The sequence below is a fragment of the Cheilinus undulatus genome, linkage group 10 (genome assembly GCF_018320785.1).
Source record: "Cheilinus undulatus linkage group 10, ASM1832078v1, whole genome shotgun sequence".
Taxonomy (NCBI): Eukaryota; Metazoa; Chordata; class Actinopteri; order Labriformes; family Labridae; genus Cheilinus; species Cheilinus undulatus.
In genome coordinates, this window is record NC_054874.1 from 5,350,185 (window position 1) to 5,376,347 (window position 26,163).

General features: G+C 41.5%; 1 protein-coding gene and 1 long non-coding RNA gene across 8 annotated transcripts in view; one reads left to right on the top strand and one right to left on the bottom strand.

Moving 5' to 3' along the window:
- The window catches only part of diaph2 (diaphanous-related formin 2), a 728,830-nt gene that overhangs the window by 695,575 nt on the left and 7,092 nt on the right, over positions 1-26,163 (top strand). The gene's annotated exons all lie outside the window — the stretch shown is intronic.
- The window catches only part of LOC121515996, a 318,198-nt gene continuing 295,774 nt past the window's right edge, over positions 3,740-26,163 (bottom strand). Inside the window, exon 4 of the long non-coding RNA XR_005992436.1 lies at positions 3,740-3,967. This is a non-coding gene — a long non-coding RNA (uncharacterized LOC121515996). The remainder of the gene's footprint in view (positions 3,968-26,163) is intronic.

A 26,163-nucleotide genomic window follows, 5' to 3' on the forward strand; every position in this document is an offset into this window, starting at 1 on the left:
GACCTCAACCCCATTGAGCTTCTTTGGAATGAACTGGAATGGAGATGGAGAGCCAGGCCTTCTGGTCCAACATGCTCTATTTAATGAATGGGCACAAACTCCCACAAAACACTTCAAAATCTTGCATAAAGCCTTCCAAGAAGAGTGGGGGCTCTTATAGCTGCAAAAGGGGGCAACACCACATCAAAATACATGCATTTGAGTATGATGTCATTACAGTCCCCTCTGGTGTAATGGTACTTTTGTCTACATAGTGCATACAACAATCACCAACACCATCTTACACAGGTACTGGTTGAACCATAACACCTGCTATTCAACAGCATTATTAACAGTGAACGTTTCTGGATTCATGATTATATTAACTTTTCTTGCTTTAGCACAAATTAATGTTATCTCTGTTTCAGGGTTCTTTCTTTTGCATTCAAATTTTTGTAATCAGCCAGTAAAAAGAACCATTTTAGGCTAAAAATGCACCATCTTTTACTGTGCTTTGTTAAATCAAATAGTAATTTACATCTCCTTTGTGCACAGCAGAGTGGAGTATGTCATCTTTAGAACAAATAAGGAATATGTTGTAAATCTGGAATTGGTTGCGATCGAAAATCAATTCTGAATCGAATCCTGACCCCAAGAATCAGAGATGTGAGATGTTTAAAAATTTACATTTCTACTTCTTCTGTATTTTGAACATTTATGCAGGTTAGATGATAATATTTCTCTACAAGTGATTTTTTTTAAATTTAAAATACATCCAGAACCTTTGATCTGGTTGCACAAATGCTGCCTTTTACTACTATAAGGTTGAAGGTAAGAGCATGATGTGTATGTGTCCATCTTTTTTGACTGCTGTGATATGTGTCTATAAATCTATCCCTCTCCCAAAGTCTCTGTCCGTCTCCTTCTGCGGCTGTTCTCGGTCTGTACCCCTCCAGTGTACACTGTGTCCACACACCACGGGAGAGCGGCTCTGAAACTTTAATGCTAATTGATCCCAGTGAAGGAGTGTGGACACAGGTGTGTTGCCGCAGGCCCTGGCTCTGACACGGACGCCGAGGGATTCTGGGCAACCGAGGGGCTTATAGGGCCAGAGCAGAAAAGTGCCACTAGCCGGGGCACAAGTGACCCAGTTCTTTTCTAATCAGCACAGGTTTGATGCTCGCAGTGTGGTTGTGTGCGTGTGTGCACATCAGTCAGAGAGAGGAAAAAGTATAATGTGAGTTTTCAGCCAAATAGTAGCAGCAAGTAAAGGGCCCCAGGAACTAAAGCTGAAAGTTTAGTGGGTGCACTCATACAGTACTATGAAAAAGTATTTTACCCCTTCCTGAGTCCTTATCTTCTGCATATTTGTCACACTTAAATGTTTTGGATCATCAACAAAGTTTAATATCAGACAAAGATAACATGAGTTAATACAAAATACAGTTTTTAAATGGTGATTTTGTTTATTAAGGGAAAAGGACATTAAAACTTACCTGGCCCTATGTGACAAAGTCATAGCCCCTACACCTAATGACTGGTTGTTCTACCCTTGGTGGCAACAACTGCATGCAAGTGTTTGCAAAAACCGCCATTGACTCTTTCACATCACTGTGGAGGAATTTTTGCCCACTGTTCTGTGCAGAATTGCAACATTGGAAGTTTTTTGCAGGCATGAACAGCCTGTTTAAGGTCATTCTAATCAGATTTAAGTCCAGAGTTTGACTAGACCACTCCAGTGAACCGAATTCATGGTTCCATTAGTAACAGCAAGTGGTCCAGGCCCTGAACTAACACACAACCACCACCATGTTTGACTGTTGGTATGATATTATTTTTTTAGTTTTCCTCCAGATGTAACAGGATGCACACCTTCTGAAAGTTCAACTTTTGTCTCATCAGTCCACAGAATATTTTCCCAGAAGTCTTAGGGATCATCAGGATGTTTTTGGGAAATTTGACATAGACTCTTAAACTAACCTTAACTGAGTCATGTGAGGCCTGCTGGTCTTTAGATGTTGTTCTGGGTTCTTCTGTGACCTCCTGGATGAGTCGTCCATGCATTTTTGGAGTCATTTTGGTAGGCTGGCCACTCCTGGGAAGGTTCACCACTGTTCCAAGTTTACCCCATTTGTGGTTAATGGCTCTCACCATGGTTGGTTGGAGTCCCAAAGCCTTTGAAATGGCTTTTTAACCCTTTTCAGACTAATAGATGTCAGTGACTTTGAATGTTATCTGTTCTTGAATTTTCAACTTTGTGAAATTGAATTCAGCTTTCCAAAAAAATGTGGTTATTTACAGTCAATATATGGTTGAGGGGAGAGGGTGCAATTATTTGGGTTGGGTGTGGCCTGCAGGTTTTTAGATGTTGTGGGTTCTTGTATGACCTCCTGGATGAGTTGTTTATGCCCTTTTGGAGTCATTTCAATAGGCCGGCCACTCCAAGGAAGGTTCATCACTGTTCCAAGGTTTCCCTAATTGTGGATAATGGCTCTCATTATGGTACAATGGAGTTCAAAAGCTTTAGAAATTGCATTGATCCAGACTGATAGATGCCAGTGACTTTGTTTCTCATCTGTTCTTGAATTTATTTTGCCATAATAAATGGAATTCGCATTTTAAAACTACATTTTATACTCACAGGTTATCTTTGTCTTATATTTAAATTTGTTTGAATATCTGGCACATTAAAGTGTGACAAATATGCCAAAAAATAAGGATTTAGGGAGGGGAAAATACTTTCGAATAGCACTGTATATGGGTTTAAATCCAGCCAAACCAGATTGGAGATTTGAGTCTAGCAGAATCAGAAGCAGTCACTAACTCTGATTTATTATTTTGCAAATGTCAAGGCATCAGCTTGAATGCTCCTCCAGAAAAAAATGCAGGTAAAATCTCCCTGTGTTCCTGGAAAATGTAAGCTCCTCTGTGGGAAGAAAGGATTGTAAGACAAGAGCGGAAAGAGCTATCAGTGAAATGCTTTGTGCGTGTGCAAGTTCGACTTGTGTACTAAATGTGTGCTAAATGTGTGTTTTTGAACAAGTATGGTAATCATGAGCCTTTGAGCCGCAGGAAAACCCACGTCTAAATCAGACTCAAGCTGCTGTGTAACTCCCAGATTGTCGCTCTAAGTTTGCACTCTTGATTTCGCGGGTGTGGGCGGACGGTTGCATGTGTCTGCACGCGCGTGTGCTGGCCAGGGTGGGAAAGAGACTTAGCTCTGCCAAGACGCAGGTGTGCGGATTAGGTGTGATCCCTTCTCATATTCTCAGTAGTATATCTTATTTGATGGCTTTTCTGCCATGTAAATCTTATCAAAAACTCGCTAACAATAGCACCACGTTGACAGACGCCCAAGCATCTGGCGAGCCACCGCTCTGAATGTTCAAACTGCTGCGAACAACCTGTCTCCAGAAAGAAGTGGGAAGGAAAATCATGGAGTTTGAGTGTACTTGGATTTTTGTGGGAGAGATGAGAGAGGAGGAGGAGGAAAGGGCATGCTGATAGCCTCATAAATCATGAAACAGATAATGCTGTATCTTAACAAATGTTGAGCCAGGTGACGCATGATGATCTGAATGCGTCGCTGCATCTCCTGTTTCAGCGGATGATTTTGTCCCCTCGCTCTGCTAAAAGATGGAGAAAGATAGAGAGAGAGGGAGTGAAAAAGAGAAATAACTTTGGCCGGTACAGGGCTCCATTAAATTGTGATGAGTGGCCTCAGCGAGGGGCTCTGTGTACAGCACTTTATTCAGGAACAATCACTTATTTATAGGTGTTGGAATTGTGTTGTTTGCTTGTTTTATTGAAAACCTTGTGGGTAAAGTGGCGGCAGGCCGCCTGGCATGTGAGCGCCACATCTCTAGAGGGCATCCCTGCAGAAATATCTTCCTCCTTGATGAATAAGTGAAGGGGACAGATGCATTTTTCATTCACACAGAATCCATTGTCGCTTGAGATGTCTGGTCGGGTGGTTTGTGTAGTCAACCTGCAGGCGGTTAAAAAAAAAAGCAGCCTTCCTTACAAACAAATACACACACACGCACAAGATATAAGCACGTAATGTATATTCACAAAGTCACACATGCATGCTGAAGCTGCACCGTAATATCTGTCTAAGCTGGGGACACTGATTAATCTTAAGTAAAATACCACATGACTATTATAGGATTATCAGTAACATCATGTACATTTGAAAGTCTGTTTGAAGGTAAAATTGTATTATTTTATCCCAAAGCTTCTCTGCATTCATCCTAAAAACACACAGACTGGACTCCATTTGTTTGAGTAAATTATGTCCAATTTTAAGAGAACTCCCTTTTTTTTCACATGCACTAGAAGTGTTGCTGCTGCATCTTTGGATGGTATATGCATACGTGTTGTGTCTACCACCTCTGCTTTAAGCCTTGTACACAAAAACCTGCAGTGACAGCCACACAGGCGATGCACAAGCAAAAACATGAAGGTAGCAAAGTGTAGCCCATCGCAGGAAGAGTTGTGGTGTTTTGTGTACATGAGGGAGCATCTCTCCGTATGAATGATTTATATTAAAAGAGAAAGTGAAAAGTCTTTCTGGAAGCACACCCACCCACCCATCCCCCCCCCCCACCCCACCATACAAACAGAAGGGAGCATCTTCACATGGCCAAATGGGTCTGATGGTGATGGCATGGAGGAGAGAGAGTGAGCCAGCTTGCTAGCAAAAAAAAAAAAAACACTATGATCTCCACCGCCGCTCTCACCGCATGCCGGGACACATCAAAAAGGGGATTAATAAATAAGTAACACACAACACCATGTTTTATTAACTCTGGTAAGGCTTCAGTGGTGAGGGGTCCAAGAGAATCCTGAGATTGGAGGGTTGCAGGGAAAAAAAACTTGTAGCAGCTGTCTAACCGCTTGCAGATTTGTTGTCCTCGCTGAACTGAGACTGCAAGGACAAAAAGATCTACTGTACACACTTTGTGTTTGTCTCAGTATAATCTAAAGAAGCTTCTGTAAACAGATGGGATTATGAGAGGTTTGTGTAGCACAGTACAACATGTAAATGAGAAGTAAACATTTATTAATACCACATGTGGACCTAACTGGATTATTATTTTGCCATGTAATGCTGCAGGGCAACTCAGATATTATATTATTGACTACCTTTTCCCTTTTTCTTTTTATATCACCAATACATTTACTGGCCAATAAAATTTTAAAATAGTGAGAAAGGTCCATGCAAAGTTTTAACAAAAAATGTTTTGATGTTTTTGTCACAGCAACAGACCAAAAAGTCTACTTATTTAATTCACACCTTAAGAAAGCACTGATCAGCAGTGAAAAGAAATGCTGTTAAGCCGGACCTTGGCTGCTGAGCGACACATGTAAATGTCAAATGTGTCGACACTGACTGTGGCTGCCCTCCCTCCTCTCTTCAGCCCGGGGTTGTGGAACATCAGGGCCTGTGAAGAACCGTTAGCGCTCTACATGCCTAAAACTTCTGCACAGTACTGTGCGTCATATGTAAATACACCGCTGTGTTGAGAGAAAGAGCTGTGATTGGCTGTGGGAGCTGGGAGGTGATAATAAGGATCAGCTGGCCGTCAGCTGATCATGGCTGGGCGTATGACTGCCGTGTCCTGTATGAACTAATGCTGAGCTTTACTGAATGACTTAACATTTGGATTTTCCAAAAAAATCTATTTTTTCTTAATTAGGATCATCATGTTACTCATCAGACTATAAACAACCTGTTTTGTGCAATGTATAATAGTCAGAGAAATGTGTAAATACTAGTAGTCAGAGAACCCAGCTGTGATCAGCTGATGGCCAGCTGATCCCAATTATGGCCTTCTAGCTCCAATAGCCAATCACAGCTCTTTCTCTCAATGCAACAGTGCATTTAATCATGACATACTTCTCACTAATCCTTGTTTGCATTAATGCTGATGTACCACGCTGCTGCTGTTGGCAAAACTTAACCTCCTCCACCCCAGCCACCTCTTTTATAGCATAAAGCTTGTTGCACCCTCATATTCAGATTCATGCGACTATGGATTAATTGCTTTTGAACTAATTTTACATTGCCATAAATGTATCTATCCATATTGAGGGTTTTAGCCATACACTCCTAGGAAAGTCAAAGCATGCTGCTTGATTAACCTAGGGCGCATCTTTGTGCAGAGCCTTCTCGACCAAGTTAAACCGTGCGTCTATTTTGCAATAAAATGTTTAAATATGTGACAAGAGTTTTCCTGAATGAGCGTAAAAAAACTAGGTAAACTACTAGAAAGTCAAACAGTCAATGAATTCTCTGACATGTGACTCATCTGTTGATTAATTAATTGTCACAACACCACAATGCTGTGTCAAAGTAACAGGAAAAACAATTATAAAAGCACCAACGGACTGTGCTCTCCATGCTTGTGTACTCACAAACAGCAAACTTGTTGTCAAAGAACAACCTCTAGTTACTTATCTCCCTCACCCACTGTGTGGTTTTGACAGAAATCCAACACTATTCCTAGAGATGGGGCTCTAACTATATTTTTGTTTACAGTCACGGAGTTGTACTGCTTCCTTAACATGGCACAAACAGATGTTTGTTTCCAGAAGCCCCTTCTTGGAGTGCATGCCGGATGTTTTTATAGCCTGGCTTGTTTTATAAGTATTAATACTGTCAGCATGATGCCGAGATTCAGCTTGTCAACTATTTTCTCCACATAGCAAACAGATTAGTGTGTGAGCGCGTGGTTGCCCGTGCAGAAAGCGCACGCCTCTCTGTCTCTCTTTCTTATGTGTGTAATTGTATGTGTGCCCTGCCAAACTTATTTGTGTTTTGGAAGAATATGTGTCTGAGCATTATGCACCGGTGAGCGTGTTTGTGTGTCATCTGGAGCACACTGTGAAGGTGTCATTGTGGAGCCGAGGCCCTGTAAGCTGTCAGACGGTGAGAGATGCTGCACCTCTAAAGGGCATGCTTTCTGGGCCTTTCCTGTCTATTATAAGCCCTGCAACACTCATCAAGGCTGTTTCAGCGCTCCCCTCATGTCCCTCAAGCAGCCACGGAGAAAAGCCACCTCTCTAACTAGGAGAGCCCTTGCCTCTAAACTTCACATACCCTTGTCTTCCATTTTGACAAGATAAACGCAAGTGGCAGTAATGAGGAGTCAGGTTGTCAGGGCATACATTTTGTTTTTTCAAATCTGAGAATATACACTATATTGCCAAAAGTATTCACTCACCCATCCAAATAGTTGAAATCAGGTGTTCCAATCACTTCCATGGCCACAGGTGTATAAAATCAAGCACCTAGGCATGCAGACTGTTTCTACAAACATTTGTGAAAGAATGGCTCACTCTCAGCAGCTCAGTGAATTCCAGCGTAGTACTGTGATAGGATGTCACCTGTACAACAAATCCAGTGGTGAAATTTCCTCGCTTCTAAATATTCCACAGTCAACTGTCAGTGGTATTATAATGGAGTGGAAGGACTGAGAATGACAGCAACTCAGCCACAAAGTGGTAGGCGATGCAAAATGACGGAGCAAGGTTAGCGGATGCTGAGGCGCATAGTATGCAGAGGACGTCACCTTTCTGCAGTGTCAGTCGCCACAGACCTCCAAATTTCATGTGGCCTTCAGATTAGCTCAAGAACAGTGCGTAGGGAGCGTCACAGAATGGGTTTCCATGGCCGAGCAGCTGCATCCAAGCCATTCATCACCAAGTGCAATGCAAAGCGTCGGACGCAGTGGTGTAAAGCACGCCGCCACTGGACTCTAGAGCAGGGGAGACGCGTTCACTGGAGTGACGAATCAAGCTTCTCCATCTGGAAATCTGATAGACGAGTCTGGGTTTGGTGGTTGCCAGGAGAACAGTACTTGTCTGACTGCATTGTGCCAAGTGTAAAGTTTGGTGGAGGGGGGATTATGGTGTGGGTTTGTTTTTCAGCCCCTTAGTTCCAGTGAAAGGAACTCTGAATGCTTCAGCATACAAAGAGATTTTGGACAATTCCATGCTCCCAACGTTGTGGGAACAGTTTGGGGATGGCCCCTTCCTGTTCCAACTTGACTGTGCGCCAGTGCACAAAGCAAGGTCCATAAAGACATGGATGAGAGAGTTTGGTGAGGATGAACTTGACTGGCCTGCACAGAGTCCTGACCTCAACCCGATAAAACACCTTTGGGATGAATTAGAGCGGAGACTGAGAGCCAGCCCTTCTCGTCCAACATCAGTGTGTGACCTAACAAATGCGCTTCTGGAAGAATGGTCAAACATTCCCATAAACACACTCCTAAACCTTGTGGAAAGCCTTCCCAGAAGAGTTGAAGCTGTTATAGCTGCAAAGGGTGGACCGACGTCATATTAAACCCTATGGATTAAGAATGGGATGTCACTTAAGTTCATATGCGAGTCAAGGCAGGTGAGCGAATACTTTTGGCAATATAGTGTATAAGCATGGCTGCATCACATTTTCTCCAAGCTGCATCACCTCATCAGTGTCAAAGGTTAACACTGTGCTTCACGCCTTGCCTTTTGTCTCCCAATCCTTCTTACATGCTAGAGTGTTGCTAGCGCCGCAGTGAAGATCAACTGCAGCGAGGCTAGCCAAAGATTGAGATGTGTCACTATCTCGCCATCTGTAACAGTCACGCCTGGCGCCGTCAGAAACAGATCGCCTTGATACGAGCCACGTCAAATCTCCAGTTTGCCAAGCAAATAGAATAAAACAATCTATCGATCTCGCCCCACCTCCCTGTGTATCAACACAATCCATCTGTGTTTATCAGGCTATCTGGCTTCCTATCTTTTGTTGTCTGCAGGCGGGCTTTCTCTTCTTTTCTTCTTGTTTTATTTTCCTCCTTCCTCCTCCCACATTTGTTTGGTGATCCATCAGCCTATTTACCTTATCATGCTGCCAAACCATCCATTTACGCTCCCATCTGTCTGTCAAACTATATCTTAGCTTCCATTTGTCTAACTATCTCTCTGTTTGCTCGTTCACCTGTCAATCACGCCAGCTCGCCTTGGCTGCCGCAGGTACCGACGCTCGTCTGGCTGACACCGTCTCTGACCTCGTCGGCTCGGGAGGCCGTTAGATAAAGTAATTAGATTTCTTTCACATCCACAGTCCTACATTGTATCAAACTACAGCTCCATGTAATTATTATAAAACAGTGGTGTCAGTTTGAGGGTTGACATGAGGCTAAATATATGGACAGGGGTTATGAATTCTTTATGGGAGGGTGACCTATTTTATTAAAGGAAGTGTTGGATGTTCACACTGTTTTAGATAAAGTGTATTTTCTGCAGGATTTAATCAGTGATCTAGATAACTCCCTCCACATATTCCAAACAGAACCAGGTCACTGCTTTGGCTCGGTCCAGTACAGACCCAGCCTCAGTGGAGCAAGCCAGACGCTGATGTCTATGTAGTCAGGGGGTCTGGCCTCCCACAGAGGCCCAATCAGTCTTATAGGGTCACTGACTGCCCCCCTAGGCGGCAGAGTGCCCCGGCCTGATGGATTACTCTCTCTATCACTCTTTCTCTCTCTCTCTCTCCTGGCTCAGGCCTGTGAGACTTGGGCCTGGGCTACAGGCCCCATCTGTGCTCTCCATGGCTCCAGGATGCCCCGGGGTCATAGTCTAAGGCTGTTGGTGAAGCCCCAAATCAGGAACTTTGGTGTAGTGTGCATGTTGTGACACTGCCAGTAACCCCCCTCCCCCAGACCCACCACAGTGGAGTGGTACTCCAGCAAATAAAAGACTTAATTAGAGCCACAAGAACCCCCCGACCCTGAAGGACCAACACAAAAAAGTGGCACATTTCAGTAGAAAAATAACATCCTTTTAATTAATATCTGTTATACCTGTTTTTTCACACTGTTTAATCAATACACCTTTGAATAACACAGTAAGTGTGTTTTAATATATGCAACCTCGGAGAAGATCCTCGCCTTCTCCTGACATCTGTGGCAGATCTCACAAGGGTGGCATTGATCCCGTTTAGGAACCAGTCACTTTGACTTTCAAGGAAAGTCTTCTCCCGACTGGCTTCGGCATGAGTCTGCAATCACAGGGTTTAGTTGTACTGTAAGCCAGTAAGGCTGCTTGTGGCGCGATTAGCTTGGATGTGGCTACAGGGGATGTTTTATCAGAACTGGGCCACATAAAACCTTTTCTTGGCAGAAAATGTGTAGCTCTTCTCCTGAATGACTTCTGCATGAGTTTGTATTACATTCATCCAGTTTCAGTCAGGAACACACATTTTACCATCTTTTTTAAGGATTTATTTTGGGCTTTTTGTGCCTTTATTTGACAGAGGAGGACAGTGGATAGAGTCGGAAATGGGGATGAGAGAGTGGGGAAAGGGCGACAAGCTGGATTCGAACCTGTGCCACCCACATACATGGTGCCCCGTGGGCCTTAAACCACTAGGCCACGGTTGTCAAACTCAAGGCCCAGGGGCCAAATCCGGCCCATGGTACAGTTACACCCGGCCTGCATATCCTATTCTTATTATAACTGGCCCTAAAATATGACAGAAAATAATTTGTTTTCATTTCATATTTTAAATTTGGCATTGTATAATTATGACTTTAATCTATTATTTGGACTTTTATTACATATTTTGACCTTTTACATTTATTATTTTTGACTTTTTAATCTTGTATTTTGACCATTTTTAATTTATTTAATTTACTTTATATCTCATATTTTGATCATTTCAATTTTTACTTTATCTCTATCTAATAATTTCGGTGTTTTTCAATTTTTCTCTTTTTATCTCATATTTTGACTTTTTTAAATAATTTTGACTTTTTATCTTGTATTATGAGTTTGTTGATTTATTTATCTCATATGAGCTTTTCAATTTATTACATTGACTTTTTATCTCATATTTTGACCATTGCAATTTATAATTTACACCATTTTAAAAAACATGATTATGACTTTCTTTTTTTATATATTTGCCTTTTAACAGCATTATTTTAACATCTAATTTTGTGTTTTGACCTTTTGAACCAATAAGTTTGACTTTCTATCTCAGATTTTGAGCCTTTTAACTTATCATTTTGACTTTTTAAATCTCAACATTATTTTTCATCAGTGCTAGTTTTTTCCCCATAATTTATTACTGGAGAAAATGAGGTTATCAGTTTGGTTAAATGTTGACCCTGTTAGGCCCTCAGGTTAGACCTTAATTCAGAATCTGGCCTCTTCTGTGATTGAGTTTGACAACCCTGCACTAGGCCACCTATGCCCCATATTTCCCCCTTTTTTTTTTTTTTTTTTCAAAAAATGGATCTACAATTTTACTTGGCTTCCAGGGAGAGCACAGCTAGAAACTCCTGAAAGGATAGATCAGTGGTTCTCAAATCTGCCATAGGAATTTGTACAAAAATGTGTAATTACTACAACTATACATGAACAAAAAACAGAGCAGAACAGGCATAAATGTCAACAGATAGACACTGATGAAGTCAGAGGTAGAATAAAGGAGGAGCTGGGGTGGAGAAGGGATGTAAAAAGCAGCTTGCAGAGGGAGTAGCAAAGTGTAGACTTGCTTTGGATGTGGCGGCATGAATATGATTTGCGAATAGCATGCCTGGAGTGCATCAGCTTGCCCTCAGCTGAGGAGGACTTTCATTAGATCAGCTGATCTCAGTTATATGGTAGCGCTTGATTTCACAGCCTCCCCGAACTAAAACTATGACCTCGATTTGATATAACATGTAAGAGGCTGTTTTGTAAAGATATGGTTTTGGTGTGCCTTGGGCAAAGAAAGATCGGAAACCACTGGGATAGATACATTTATGACAATGTGAATTGAATTCAATGCAATTAGTTCAGAACCAATTAAAAATCCATAGCAGCATGAGTCTGACTATGAAGATGCAACAAGCTTAGCTATAAAGCTGTAAAGGAGGCGGCTAGGGTGGAGGTGAGGCTTTCCCAGCTTAGCAGCGTTGTGCATCACGGTAATGTCAAGGGAAAGAGCTGTGATTGGCTGTGAGATCTGGGAGACGATACTTAGGTTCAGCTGACAATCAGCTGAATTCAATGTCCTGCATGAACTAACATTCAACTTCATCAATCTTAGTGATGATTTTCAAAGGTTCTGCCCTTCCTGAAGACAGTTAATGGACATAAGCATATGTATTGGTGTAATTTTGATGTTTCTAGCCCTATAGATTTAAAGCCTTTGACATTTTTCAAACCATCCTCATTGCCTCAACTTGGATTATTTTTGCCATTGGTTTTTGAGCAGTGTTAATTTTGGCAGCTATTTTTAATTGGAGTCTTAGTTTTATTCTTTAAATTAAATCTTTTTTTAGTTTTACTCTAGTTTTGGTCCGTAAAAAGTAAAAAGTGTGTTCTCCGCACCCTGCTAAACCTGGGGTCCCATCTTTTTACAGCTGAGAGGCAGAATAGCTAAAGCTGCATTGTTTTTTTGACAGATTTACCCACAGTGGAGAAATATCACAGATTTTGAATGTCCGACGAAAACTACATTACACTTTAGTCTATTTTTGGTCATTTTGGCGAAAACTAAACTTAGTTTTGCCAGTTTTGGTCATCACAGATCTATTTTTGTTACTTAGTCAAGATATGTCATGGGAAAAAAGGCTGTCGATGAACAATTTTAGTCGACGGAATTAACTGTTGTTGAGGGACACCAGAAGAGCTCCAGTTGCATCTTTTGGACATTCAATGGGCTGTCTCCCAGATGGATGTGAGACATATATGGATGTAAGTCTATCTGACATGTCAGGTTATCACTATTTTCACTATTTCCTGAGAAAAGGAAAAACACTCTATGGAAAAACAAATGAATGAATGAAAAATCTAAGTTGCAGCACTTTACGTGTTTAAAAGCAGTCTAAATATTCCTTCCCCCCAGTTTTGCCAATATTGTGCTTCACGTCCTAATACCCCTAAACTTCTGAGCTATACTGTATACACGTTCTCTGCCAGGGTGCGGAGATTTTGCCAAAGTAAATTCAAACAGCAGGCAAACAGGTGGGCACTGCTTAGCAGTTTCAAGATTTTTCTCTTGAGGATTTTTTTTTTGTTTTCTTTCGTGGTTATACCAAGGCTGAAGCCTGCCTCCTGAAACTTGACTGCTGAGAGGACAATCATGAATTGGAGTTTTGCCTCAGGCTCCGATCGATTGCAAAAGTGTTTTCATATAACTGTTCATTTGGACTGCATGAGCCTCTGCCGCATCCCAGAATGCCAAGAGGCTTTGTTCTGCGACAGAGGAATGAAGTCCAGCAGAGATATTTTAAGGAGATTGGGGAAACCTGAGGGGCTCGATGAGGAATCTTTGTAACCTGCCGTCCACCAGCCTATTTGTTTTCAATCAAACGTTTAACAAATGTTAGCAGGGCTTAAAAGAGATGGATGGATTTTTCTTAGATTACCACACAGAGATACACACAGAGCTGAAAGTGCATATGGCACACAGGTTTCACATTCACAAACATGCAAAAGCTCTTTCTTCTTCTCTCCTGCTAGTCCCTGGTAGAAACCTGTCAAAGCTTACCTACTGAGCAGATAAACTGGTGCTTTTCTTCCCTCTGAAAGTAAGTATTTCTGTATGAACATGTGCAGTGATTTCTCACTTGTGAAACATCTGTGGCACATGTAACTCTCACACCAAGCTCCTTTTCAAAAGGGTAGTGGATGGGGTAGCAAGTGAATGTGTGCACCCAATACACTGTGTGCATGCGGGGCATGACAGAGAAATAGACTGCATTTATGCACACAATAAGAGCTCTGTGAGGGGAGACTGGACTAGTTAGAGTTAGCTAAAGAAAGTGGTGCACACAGAGGCTGCAAGAAAATCAACCCTGGTGCCGTTTTGTGTGCACACAGCCCACTTTTGGTCAAAAGGAGTCTAAATGGAATCCAGGATAAAGAGTCATAAGAGGCAGTTTGGGGTAAAGAATGGCTGTATTCTCTATCTGGGTCATTCACCAGCATTTGAGAGTGTGCACATCATAGTACCCTCTGAGATAGAGTGGTGATAGAGGCATGGAAAGATTAACCACATCCCTGCACTGTCAAAAGCGATTGCATGTGTTATGACCACCCTGTGCTCTCCGAACCTCTCCTTGTTAGCATTTATCTCAACAGTCTGTCAGTTAAGCCCACTTTGCCTCTAAATTCTGTATACAAACTGTCAAGCAAGAAGCAGACGTTGTACATGCAGTCCTAATCTGAATACGCTAAGATCCGGTGTGCATTTAAGGCTTTTAATTTGTTGTCAGAGTTTAGATTTGTGCAGAAATCCCGAGTGGACGCCTGTTTTTTTTTTTTTTTCAGCAAACACTGGAGGTAATAGGAGTAATAAGGGGGTATTCAGTCGGAGAGGGCCAGAGATGGAAATTGAAAAAGATACAGAGTGGGGAAATAAAGAGATATTGTGTATAAAAGGGAGTGCGACAAACAGAGAGTGGGAGAGTTGCAGTATCTTGCCTCAGCATGTTTATCCAGGCCTGTCTTGGGCATTTCCCTCTGTCATGCCATTTTGATCACCTCGACCTGCTATGGTGGGCTGAGGAAACACATCAAGCACTGGATTGCCTCCCCCTTACTCTTAGATAGACCAAGATTTGACAAGCTTCTTACACTGGCGATCATTGTAACAGAAATAAAACAGAAAAACAGCTGGGAGTGAATTCAGAAATGAAATTTCTCTACAGATTGTACGATGCAGCAACAAGTCATGTAGTGTTATTACTGTCTTTATACCCAACAAACCTCCAGTCCTCAGGTTTCAGTTTGTTTTTGAGCCACACTTTGATAAATAATACTTATACCACTGAGGGAGATAGTGAAAGTCATTCTAGGACATATAGGAAGTCAATAAAAGAAAATGTTGGTGAGGCAGAAAGAGACAAATTTGATACATCAGTGTAATAGATTAGATAAAACATGCAACATGATGAAAACGGAGTCAATAAATGTCACCAGAGCAGCAGCAGAAATACTGAAGGTTTCTATAAAACTCTGCAGGTGCATGCATCCATGTAAGCATCATATTGTCACACTAAAATAAGCTGTCTTTGCTTTCTTAGAAAGTAGAATCACAGGGAAGAGGAGCAGTATTATTAAATCAGAATCTGTTTGCAATACCGCATTGCAATATAAAGTGACAACATAAAACAATATAGTGAAATGTATGTGTTAATATGATATCAACAATATCAGTTATTGTTACAGAATTCAGAATGGAAATTGAATTCTAAAGGGAATACCGTAAAGTCAAGTGTATATGATGCTCTTTTAAGTACTTTTCATTGCCACTTTTTATCAGCTTTTCTCCCTTAGAGAGGAGGTTGTGGCACACTGTTAGGTAAATTATCTTGTGGAGTGTTGGTTTGATCAAAAACACTTCCCAGAGTGGTTTGTAGGCTATAGGTCTGTACTTCACTAAAACCAGCATTAAAGTTCAGTGACCACACTAGTTTCTAGTGGAGTGCAAACAGATTGAAAGAGCTTCACAGCTGTACAGAAACTGCATGTTGCAGAAAGGAAATTGGCAGGCAGAGAGACAGTTGAACATGTTTCCCATCTGGGAGACCTCCAAAGACAGAGTGTGGTTTAAATAGTAGTATGACTTTTTCAAGATTGTATAATTACAAAACATAAATGTTACTTTACATAAATTACTTGGTTAGTTACAGAAAAATCGCCATTCTAGTTACTGGTGGACTCAGAGAGGGACAGTAATCCAGAAAAGTAACCAAATGTTTGAATATCTATATGGAAGTGCCCTCTTGGATGCCCCTGTAACTGATGATAAAGTGCCAACTATGGTCAACTCTAAAAGGGCAACATTTGGCAAAGTTCCCTCTATGGTACCCTCTAAGAGGGCAACATTTGGCAAAGTCCCCTCTATGGTACCCTGTAAGAGGGCAACATTTGACAATGTTCCCTCTATGGTACCCTCTAAGAGGGCAACATTTGGTAATGTTCCCTCTATGGTACCCTCTAAGAGGGCAACATTTGATAATGTTCCCTCTGTCCACACACAGTACCTTCTAGGGCCCTGTCCTGTACGTGGATAACATTTGACAAAGTTCACTCTATGATACCCTCTATGTGGACAGAATTTACAAAGTCTCCTTAAGGTGGCCTTTAAGTGGGCAAAAAATCTGACAAGCACCCTCTTTGGGCCACTCTAAGTGGAAATAAATTAACAGTGTCCTCTCTGGCAACTTCTCAGTCTTGTATTCCAAACTGTTGCTTTAAGTATTTATTATTGAAGACAGGTGGGATTGCACTGTAGTTCCTAGTGAATTTTTTGTCTTTGCCAAAAAATATATATATTTAGTGTATCTCTGGCAGTGTTGGAAAGAGTTTTATACAAAATTGTGATTTTTTTCTTTCATTTTTCCCACCAGAAGCAGGATAACCTTTGTTTACTGAAAGCTTTGTAAACACTGTTTACTTGCAGCAGGGGACACAATAACTTGAGGCATGGGGACGGAATAACAGCATGACAACTGGCTCAAATCAATCTGCTTTTCTTTTTTGGAAAACCCCTAGATATTCTCCCTTAAAAGTCCTCAAAAATTAAAGGCACAATCAGCAGTTTTTAATCCTGTAATCTAATGTTTATTGTGTGTTTCCATCTGAAGAAAAAGGCGACTTGTAGCATCGAACCAAAAAAAGGTCTCTGACAGGTTTTTTTCCATTTTGACCTAGAATCCCCATCACCCTTCGTTTATACTCCACCTCTCCACCACTGAACTCATCTTTTCTCTACGTCTCCCTCCCCTGCTCCTTGTTTGGGGTGATTACTCTTACCAGTGAACGAGGGGCTGTGTTTGCCACGACTGTAGTTTTGTGATACCCGACCCATAACTTTCAGTGGGAAGAAATAGCTTCTCTCCCTCTGCATCCCATTTATACACCGTATCTTGTTTCTGTGTTGGGAGTTCCATTACTCTGTTGCTCTGAGGCTGGCAGAGGTGAAGAGAGGGGGAGGAGGGGCGAGGTAGAGGAGATGAAAAGAGGTGATAGAAGGCTGCTGCTGTTGCTGCTTCAACAGAGAAGCAAACACAACATGTTGATGCGCGTAGAGCGGAGATTTAATCATTTTTATTATGTTTTATCGCACCAAAATGGTGAAGTGCGGCACGACACAGGGAGAGAATTAGACAAAGGTGGCGACATGTCAGAGAAACCAGGTCGCTGGTTACTTATTTTGCAAGGAGGGCAGTGAATGCATCATTTGCAAAGTTATTCTCAAATCGATGCAGCTTCATTCCTGTCTTATGATGTTTGCCTTCTGCAGCCACTGACACACATAACTGCTGATTATGTGAACCTGACCTAGCATTGATGGATGTGGGCATCATGTTTACAGTCTGATTCTACCAAGAGGATATACTCCAGGACATTTTTGCTATTTTTGGTCTGCCTGTGTATTCATGCATGTAGAATCTCAGCTCTTTCAAACAGCGTCGACTTATAAACACCTATCTTTTTTCAGGACAACCTGAATGAGCAAGGATGTCAGATGGTAGTACCAACATTTACATGACCAAATAGACCAAGTAAAAGAAAAAAAAAAAAAAAAAAAACAGAAATCTTATTTAACTTTATACAACTCTATCTCCTAAATATGGTTTCTTAATGCCTTGTCTGTCAGAAGTTAAAATAAAAATAATAACTATCAACTATCAACTATCTCTGTAAAACCAATTCATATGGTGCACATTTGGTACTCCTCTGTTGGACAAGCAAAAACATCCTATTTTCAACATTTTGGCCTTACAGGACTATTTTTACTTACCTTGCAACTATCCTGTATTCATCTCTTGTTGATCTTTGTCTGCTCCTGATTGGTCGGCAAGAAAGCTTGACAAGAAAAAAATTGTGATTGGCCAACAGGCTAACCGGAATGTGTCAAAATGGAGGACACAAACCATTGCAAAACCCATCCATTTTCATCCATTTTCCAACCCCGTTTATCCAATTGTGGGTTGTGGGAGGCTGGAGTCTATCCCAGCTGTCATTGGGCAAGAGGCACAGTTCACCCTGGACTGGTCACCAGTCAATCACAGGGCTGATATATAAAGACAAACAACCAGGCACGCTCCCAGTCACACCTATGGCCAATTTAGAGTCACCAATTAACCTAACATGCTTGCTTTTGGTAGTGGGAGCACTTCGCCGCTTCAGCCTTGGCCCTGCTCTGGCCTGCTGAAGGCCATCGTCCATGCCTGCACCAGGACCATGCCCCATCTCTCCAGGTATCTTTTCAGCTGCCCCCCCAAGTCATTTCATTTTCAGCCCAGCTGGTCCAGGGCACCCAGTATGCCGCAAACTGGATCAGGCTCAGTTGCCTGCAAAAGCGCAGCTGCTGTTCCGGTATTGAGCAGCCAACCTTTCCCATTCTCACTCTCCTGTGTACATCAGCTTTAGACACGTGGTCTTGCCAACGATACCCAAAAATGGGCCAAAGAAAAGTTGTTGCAAAGGAGTCCAGCCAGCACCTCTGGCCATCAGTCAATGTCAAGGCCTCACAAGAGAATGGTACAACCAAAGATGGAAAGACTGAGTAACTAAAACTGCTAAAAACTTAGCTGGAATCCCCCATCCAGGTCTACACTCCTTGCCTGCTACGCTCTTTCAGTGATGGTACTTCCATCACATCAGGGTCCTAAGTCACTGGCTTGATTCTTCACCTCTGTTGTCCCATTCAATCCGCAGAGTCCCTTTTCTACTTTCAAGAGAAAGCTAAACACCCAGCTCTTTAGAGAACACTATGCACCTCAGCTAGACTCTTTGCTGTTGTCCCCAGTGGTAGAATTAGTACTCACAATATCCTGCTCTAGGTTGGGTGGGGGTTGCCCACAGCTCTTCGTGAACGACTTAGCACATGGCACTTTGGTGCAATATATGCTGGTGAAGACAATGCAATTAATGATGATGATGAGTGGTCTCATGTTGATGACCTGGAGTGTCATTGCTGATGTCTAGTTTTAGGAAAACACCATGTGCAGAGCCTCTTGCACTGCACGGCAGCACCTGTTTCTGGTCGGATTTGCAGCACTCTGTTGCACTTACTTTTGTTTTCTCCTGTCTAGATCTTTGCCAGCATTGTACTTACTATCAGATGTACATTGCATTGAACAAAAGCATCTGCTAAATGACATTGTAACACTGAAACATTGTAAATAGTCATATTATCTGGGATGTATCAAGGTGGATTTGTAGTATCAAAACTCTGTATAAACACCTTGCTTAGCGCCTGGATTAAAAACTGTTCTGGAAGGGATATAAATGTCAGGGGCCCTTCATAGAGTGGCAAAAAAGTAAGCTTCTGTTCACAATTTACTCCACAGAGATCCATCTTATGGTTCCTGAGATATGGTAAACAATGCACGTGTTGGGATCGCTGGTGATCCAGCAGAGTTCAGCATAATCCCTCCAAAAGACTTCCTGTTTATACTGGCCACTTAGAGGTAATTCCTCAAAGTATCCCATGCTTAAAGCGTTTGATAGATGACTGGCAGCTTTTCTGTCTTTTGCGGATCATAAAGCCTTATCATGATGTAATTCCACGTAATTAGCCAAAGATGACAGTAACACAAAAGTCATTATGACTTTTAATCTCTTTTGGGGGAAACTGAGGCTCCGTCGTCTATCATAGCATGAAAGGACGTCTCACTGGAGGCCTTCCAAACAGTCGGGGAGAGGTTGGAGTTGACTGCGCCGGCTTAAGGCCTCTGCTTTGGCTGTTTAGTAATCTTGGCGTCCTCTCCTCCTCCCATTACCCTTGTCTTATTCAGAGCCTCTCCCTTGTGGCAGGGATCATCATGATATACACGCGAGGATGTGCTTGTAAGAAAAGAGAGGGAAGCGTGTGCGTGTGATTCCCTCAAAGCGGTGCCGTTTCTCCGTGACCCGCTTTAACACTTGAGCAACAGTGTATTTCCATCTGTGTTTGTGTGTGACAGAGACATAGATTCAGTGACTTCCCCCTCCATCTGCCCACCGTCATTGAACTCCTCGGTGCATTTAGTAACATTTTGAGAACTGTTGCCAGCCAGCATTTAATTAAGTTTGAGTATGCCAACATGTCCCTGCTGTATCATGGAATACCTGCTCTTCTTTTGTCAATTTCTTCTCCTGTTCTTCTGCTCCTCTGTGTCTCGCCTACTGTAACTCGGAAAGATGTTGCCTCCGGGAGAATCAGGTAAAGAAGCCATCAAATCCAATGCGAGTAGAGAGAGTCTCAATCAGTGCTCCAAAAACCCGTAGAGTTTGTCTTTTATGTGGATCTCTCCTCTCAGCCCCCACCCCAGCCCCAGTCTCACTTTGCCTCCCTCTTTGTCTGTGTGTGTGTGTTTGTGTGTGCTAGAAGCATTCAATTCAGTAGAGGCTAGTAGTAATGTTTCTCTCCCAGTAGAAATGGCTGCTGTTTGTTCAATTGTTGTGATAGATTGATGTGGGGTGGGAAAGGATTGGCTTTTATGCACCTGAAGATAGGAACAGAAAAGTCTTTATGAGAAGCCAATAGCTCTCCGCTCAAGGATCCTCTGATGGGAGATGAAGTTCGCTGGAAGTTTTTTTTGCACAATCTTTGACGAAGGCTTTCCCATGCATTCAGGCAGCTGGGTGAGACTCAACTACCCCCAAAAGAGCCCTTTTTATTTCTCATTCCCATAAACTATATAAAAGAAAAGGACATGGCCTTCGGGTCTGAAATTTGAAGCCAATGCGAGGGTGCTTTAAACCTGAAGCCTTTTTAATTGCCAGCAGGGGGCTACTTCAGCGACTCCTTACCAATAAGAGGCGTGAATGTGTGGAAGAAGGGTTTTAGCTTCGTATATTTAACTCCAAGTATTCTTCAACACAGGGAAATATTGTATTATGGTCCCATTTAGAGTAAACTAGATAGTACTGAAGACTTCCCTGTAGGATGCAGCTACCAGAGCAGCCTAGCCATCAGGTACTGTCTTAAAAATATACAGCCACTTGCAGCAGTGCACAGCTTTTTTTGCAGGGTAGCTGGTGTCGTCTGCAGTTAAAATGACGGATTCCAAGGGAAGAATTCACTTTCTGTAGCTTGCAGCTTTTTTCAGCAATCTGCCAGTCTGGTTGGTGCAAAGGGGCATTATTATTAGTTGTTCTTGCATGCAGATGCATGTTTTAAAAACAAGGTAAAGGGGACATATTATGTAAAAGTCACCTTTTTCAGGCTTTTCTAACAAAAATATGTACCCCCGGTCTGTCCAAAGTCCCCTCAAGTACCAGAAAAATCCATTCCCCAGGTTCGGTTGGCCCTCCCTGCTCAGAAGAAAGTTCCTCCCTCACATCCATCATGCAACTTCCATTTCCTGAGAGGGGTGGAGTCAGACTGCTCAGTAACATTTAAACCTACAGACACAGAAACAGCTCGTTTCTGAGCAGGGCTGAAACTGAAGGTTTTTAGAGATTCAAAAATCCAATGCAGGAGTGTTTTTTTTTAGCAACAGACTTCCCAGGCATGTCTTGGGGACCTCTAAGACCAGTATAAACTTGTCTCTAAAGGGTAAAATATGTCCCCTTTAAATCAGAGTAAAGGGTTTTGTAGTTGTTCTATACTGACTGTTTCCCTATGTACAGTCAAAACATGCTGCAGAGCAAGTGGGCAAAAATCTCCAGATTTCCGTTCCTAAAATGGGAATAGAGTTTGCTGATGGAAACCAGTGCCAGAGTGACCTATGAGTCAACAGTTTGCAGCCACCTAAAACCAAGTACTGAAAAAGTGCCTTATATTGTCTGATAGAGTGTCAACAAGTGGTGAGTCTAATGGCCAAAGTCTTTGCTGTTAAATGTATTTTTTGTTCTTTTTTTTAAGCCTTAGTTTTAGGTGATGGTGAGCAAGGGGCCAAAATAAGCATAAATGAGTTAGATATCCAATAATAGCTGAATGGTAAACTTCCAAAGCTGATAAATTGTCCAGGTTCAATGGCTGGCTTTTGTGCCACTTTTCATCAATAATGGGGATTTCTGTCCTTTTATACCCGTTTTTGCCCATTACAGACAACTTTTGCTACATTTTTTTTTTTTTTTCTAACCGATTTTAATTCTGTTTTAGAGCAAATAGGTTTACATGTTTTTAGAGGGCTATATACCACAGCATAAATAATGTTGCTTTGATCAGAGAAAAATATGGTAATCAGAGCTTGACTTTACTATGGAAATCGTTCTGACTTCTATGGGTCCCTAGTTAGGCTGGGCCCCAGAAACTCCCCCCCCCCATGGGCGGCCTTGACTGAGGTACACTGTGACATTGTTCGTCCCTGCAAGGTATTACAAATGAATATGCTTTTATTCTTTCTTCCTTTTATTTCTGAGTGCTTGCTTTTCTGTTAAATGTTGATTCAAATGTATCTGTAGTTGTACTTTGGGATAAACTAGCATTAGTGCTACCCTCATTCAGCCTCTAGGAGTTGTAATTTTTATAGATCTGTTTGTCCCAGTTTCTCTTTTGTGATTAAACTTGTTCTCAATTTATTTAAGGCCCCCCATTTTCTTTTCCAGTCGTCTCTGTAGATCCTGTCTGCTGTCTTCTCTCCCATCCCATTTACAGTAATAGATGTAGCCCAGGATGACCTCACATTAGAGACAAAGGATCTGTGTTCTCCCAGAGCTGTTTTTTCATGCTCCTCTGATAGACTGAGGGTTAAAGGGGACAGAAATGAGGTTACAGAAATTGGGCTTGCAAATGATTGGCAAGTAGAGATACATTTATTTTTGTTCTAGTCTGCCTCCGCTTTGTCTCTTTAGTGTTTCATGGATGTTTGTTTTGAAAGGAAGGAGGTCGTATAAGTCCTCCTTGATGACTAAAGTACAACCTGTGCACATAAAATGAACACTTGGGTAAGCAGTGATGATGTTTTCAGGCACACTGCCCAATCATGTTAGCTTTAACGACCACTGACTGTATATGAAAGCAAAGTGTAAGAAGCTTTTATCCATTTTTCTTAATCTTTGCTCCTTACACTCTTCCTGTGACTTCCCCTCCTCTTTCTCCCTCTCTCCTCCTGTGCACCATCTGTATCCAATCTGAAGGAGTGCTTTCTGCTCTGGACTCCGAGTGTATGTGTGCTCTGTTTGTGTATACATTCCCAGCCATCACAGTCACTCTCAGCTCATTACCTGACATGATGGATGGAGCGAGTGCCATTAAACAACGCCCAGCCCGGGACGCCTGGCACCCGACAGCTGGCACTGAGTAATGGGCAGAGGGGCGGCGGCACGCTTGGAAACACCGGGGGAGTCCTGTGTGTGGGTGTGCCCGCAGTCATCTCTGTGGCTATGCTTCCTGGTCCTGTCCGGCCCCACCTGCCACCTGGCTGCCCGCTGCATGCCGTGGGCATTTCTGGGCAGACATGGTTGGAAAGCATGGGCGGTAGTGTTTGCATGACTCTTTCAGTGGACTGCCAACTGAGTGAACCTGAAGTGATACTGGCCCTGCTTTCTGACCACAAACTACAGTGAAACATTCGGTGCCACCATTCACCTGCACTGTGGAAGCTATAATTTCAACTTTCTTTAAAAGTGTCTGTGAGAAACTTTAGTGTGTGTTCAGATCAGACAAAGCTGTAGCTCTTATCCAGTGTGGGCTAGCGTTACTTTTAAGTACTTTTAATCCACTGTGTTAATATAAAGGAAAAATAACTTCTTACATTACATTACGTAGAGCAGGGGTGTCAAACTCAATCACATCAGGGGCCGGATTCCGAATTTAGGTCTAACCCGAGAGCCTAACAGGGTCGACATTTAACCATAAACTGTCAACCTTATTTCAACACTTATATATTAGGAGGGGGATAGCACAGATGATAAATGATTCTGAGATTTAATTTGTCAAAATAATGAGTAAATGTCATAAAAAGGCTCAAAATCTGAGATAAAAAGCAAAACGTATTAGTTCAAAAGGTCAAAACAGGCAATAAGATGTTAAAATGATGCTTTTTAAAAGCAAATATATAAAAAAGAATTCCACAATCATGTTTAGAAGGTGAAAATATGACTTAAAATTGAAAATTGTAAACCTAAAAGGTCAAAATATGATATAAAAGTCCAAACAGTAAATTGAAAAGGTCAAGATCTAAGATAAAGCCAAACTTATCAGTTCAAAAGGTCAAAACAAGAAATTAGATGTTAAAATAATGCTTTTAAAAGACAAATTTGTATATGAAAAAGTCACAAACGTGTTTTAAGGCAAAAATATGACTTAAAATTTAAAACTGTAACCTAAAAAGTCAAAAATATGAATTGAAAGCTTCAAAATATGAGATAAAATACCTAAATCAAAAGTTAGAGTCTTATTTGTGAGAGCCAAAATTGAAAATATATTGTGAAAACACAAATTAATTTTGTTTCCTACATTACTTTATATCAAGTTATTTCTACTCCCTCCTTTTTCAAATTTTTATGACTTAAGTATATTTTTAATCAACAAGGTTTAATTTACACTTTTATACAGGAGGAAATGTACAGACCACATTCTGCTGGGCCATTTGTAATAAAATATGATATGATCTTGCAGGCCATGTATAACTATAGCTCTGGCCGGATTTGGCCCCCGGGCTTTGAGTTTGACACCCCTGATGAGAGAGAAAAGTTACAAGCTAGAGTGCTTATGCATTCCTGAAAACTAAACACCTCATTGGCTGTGCATAATAACTAATGCCTAATTGAAAATGCTATGCGAAATGCTTATTTCAACAACAATGCAACAAAACATGCGGTTCTGTGGCAATGAGCCAACATGAAGGAGAGAAACAGAAACAGTGCAAACGCTTCACAAATTTTCTTGGCTTTAAGGGGAAATTGGTGTTTTTCTAACCTGGCGCACAGCGTTAATATCGTCGACTACAATTATGACTAAAACTATTCATCGACAGCCTTTCTTTCCATGACAAAAACTAGACTAAAACTAACAAAAGAAGATCTGTGATGACTAGTTTTTGTCAAAATGACTAAAACTAGTCTAAAATGTAATTTAGTTTTTGTCAGACATTCGGAATATGTGATATTTCTCCACCGTGGGTAAATCTGTCAAAATGCAATGCATCTGTAGCTATTCTGCCTCTCAGCTGTAGAAAGCAGGGACCCCAACTTTGGCAGAGTGCAGAGAACACATTACCATGATTTGGTACCAAATTTAGGAAAGAAAATAAATGCTTGGACTAAAAGTAAAGACTAAAATGTGAGGACTTTCAATAGACTAAAACTAGACTAAAATGTTTTGAGTTTTTGTCGACTAAAACTCGACTAAAACTAAAAAGGGTAGAAATGAATAAAATGTGACTAAAATTAAAATGCATTTCACTTAAAGACTTAAACTGAAATTAAAAATAGCTGCCAAAATTAACACTGCTGGCATGCCTGATGGATTTGTTTTATACAGCCATCTGGTAAAACTTTGGGAAAGGGCAGAGCCTTTGAAAAAAAAAAAAACTGATGGTGATTAGATGAATGTCCTGTCTGTCACATCTTTATGGGCCAATCAGAGCAACAAAACAGGTGACGTCGTAGCAGCTACCAAGGAGTAAACTCCATAGAGAATTGCATTAAGCGAACCATGGCAACTGTAGACATGTCAGTACATGACTTTTGTCATTTTTGAAAAGAAAACATCTCACTGCTGTTTTTTGTTGACATTTCTAATGAAGAAATGTCGTCAAGTTCTGATAAAACTGGTGCTTTAGCAGCATCCATGCTAATCTATTCCTCCAAAATTGCACCCATCTTGCTGCTTGCTTATGCCACGACTCCGCCGTGCCCAAAAATACTGCCCCTGGACACTGATTGGTCCTGCCACTTTCTAAAGGTTCAGACGGGAGCTTTGCAAGATGGATTCACCAGTGAGAAACGCGGAAACAGGCGAATGCATCTGCTTTTCAAGGTTAGATACATTACAGATGAGTTAAGAATAGTTAGATGTCTATTTTTGTTTTTCAAGGTGAGTATGATTTGATTGGAAGGCGCATTCATTCTAAGATATGATGCCTCTAAAATGATGAAAAATAATTTAAACACCTGTATGGGTTCATAGGTTTTTATTGTTTTAAATGTGTCCAATGATAAAAGTCCTCAACATGTGCTCATTTATAGCCATAACTAAACATATGGCAGTTAGACCAAACAGTGTTTGTAGTGATAACTGACTATATT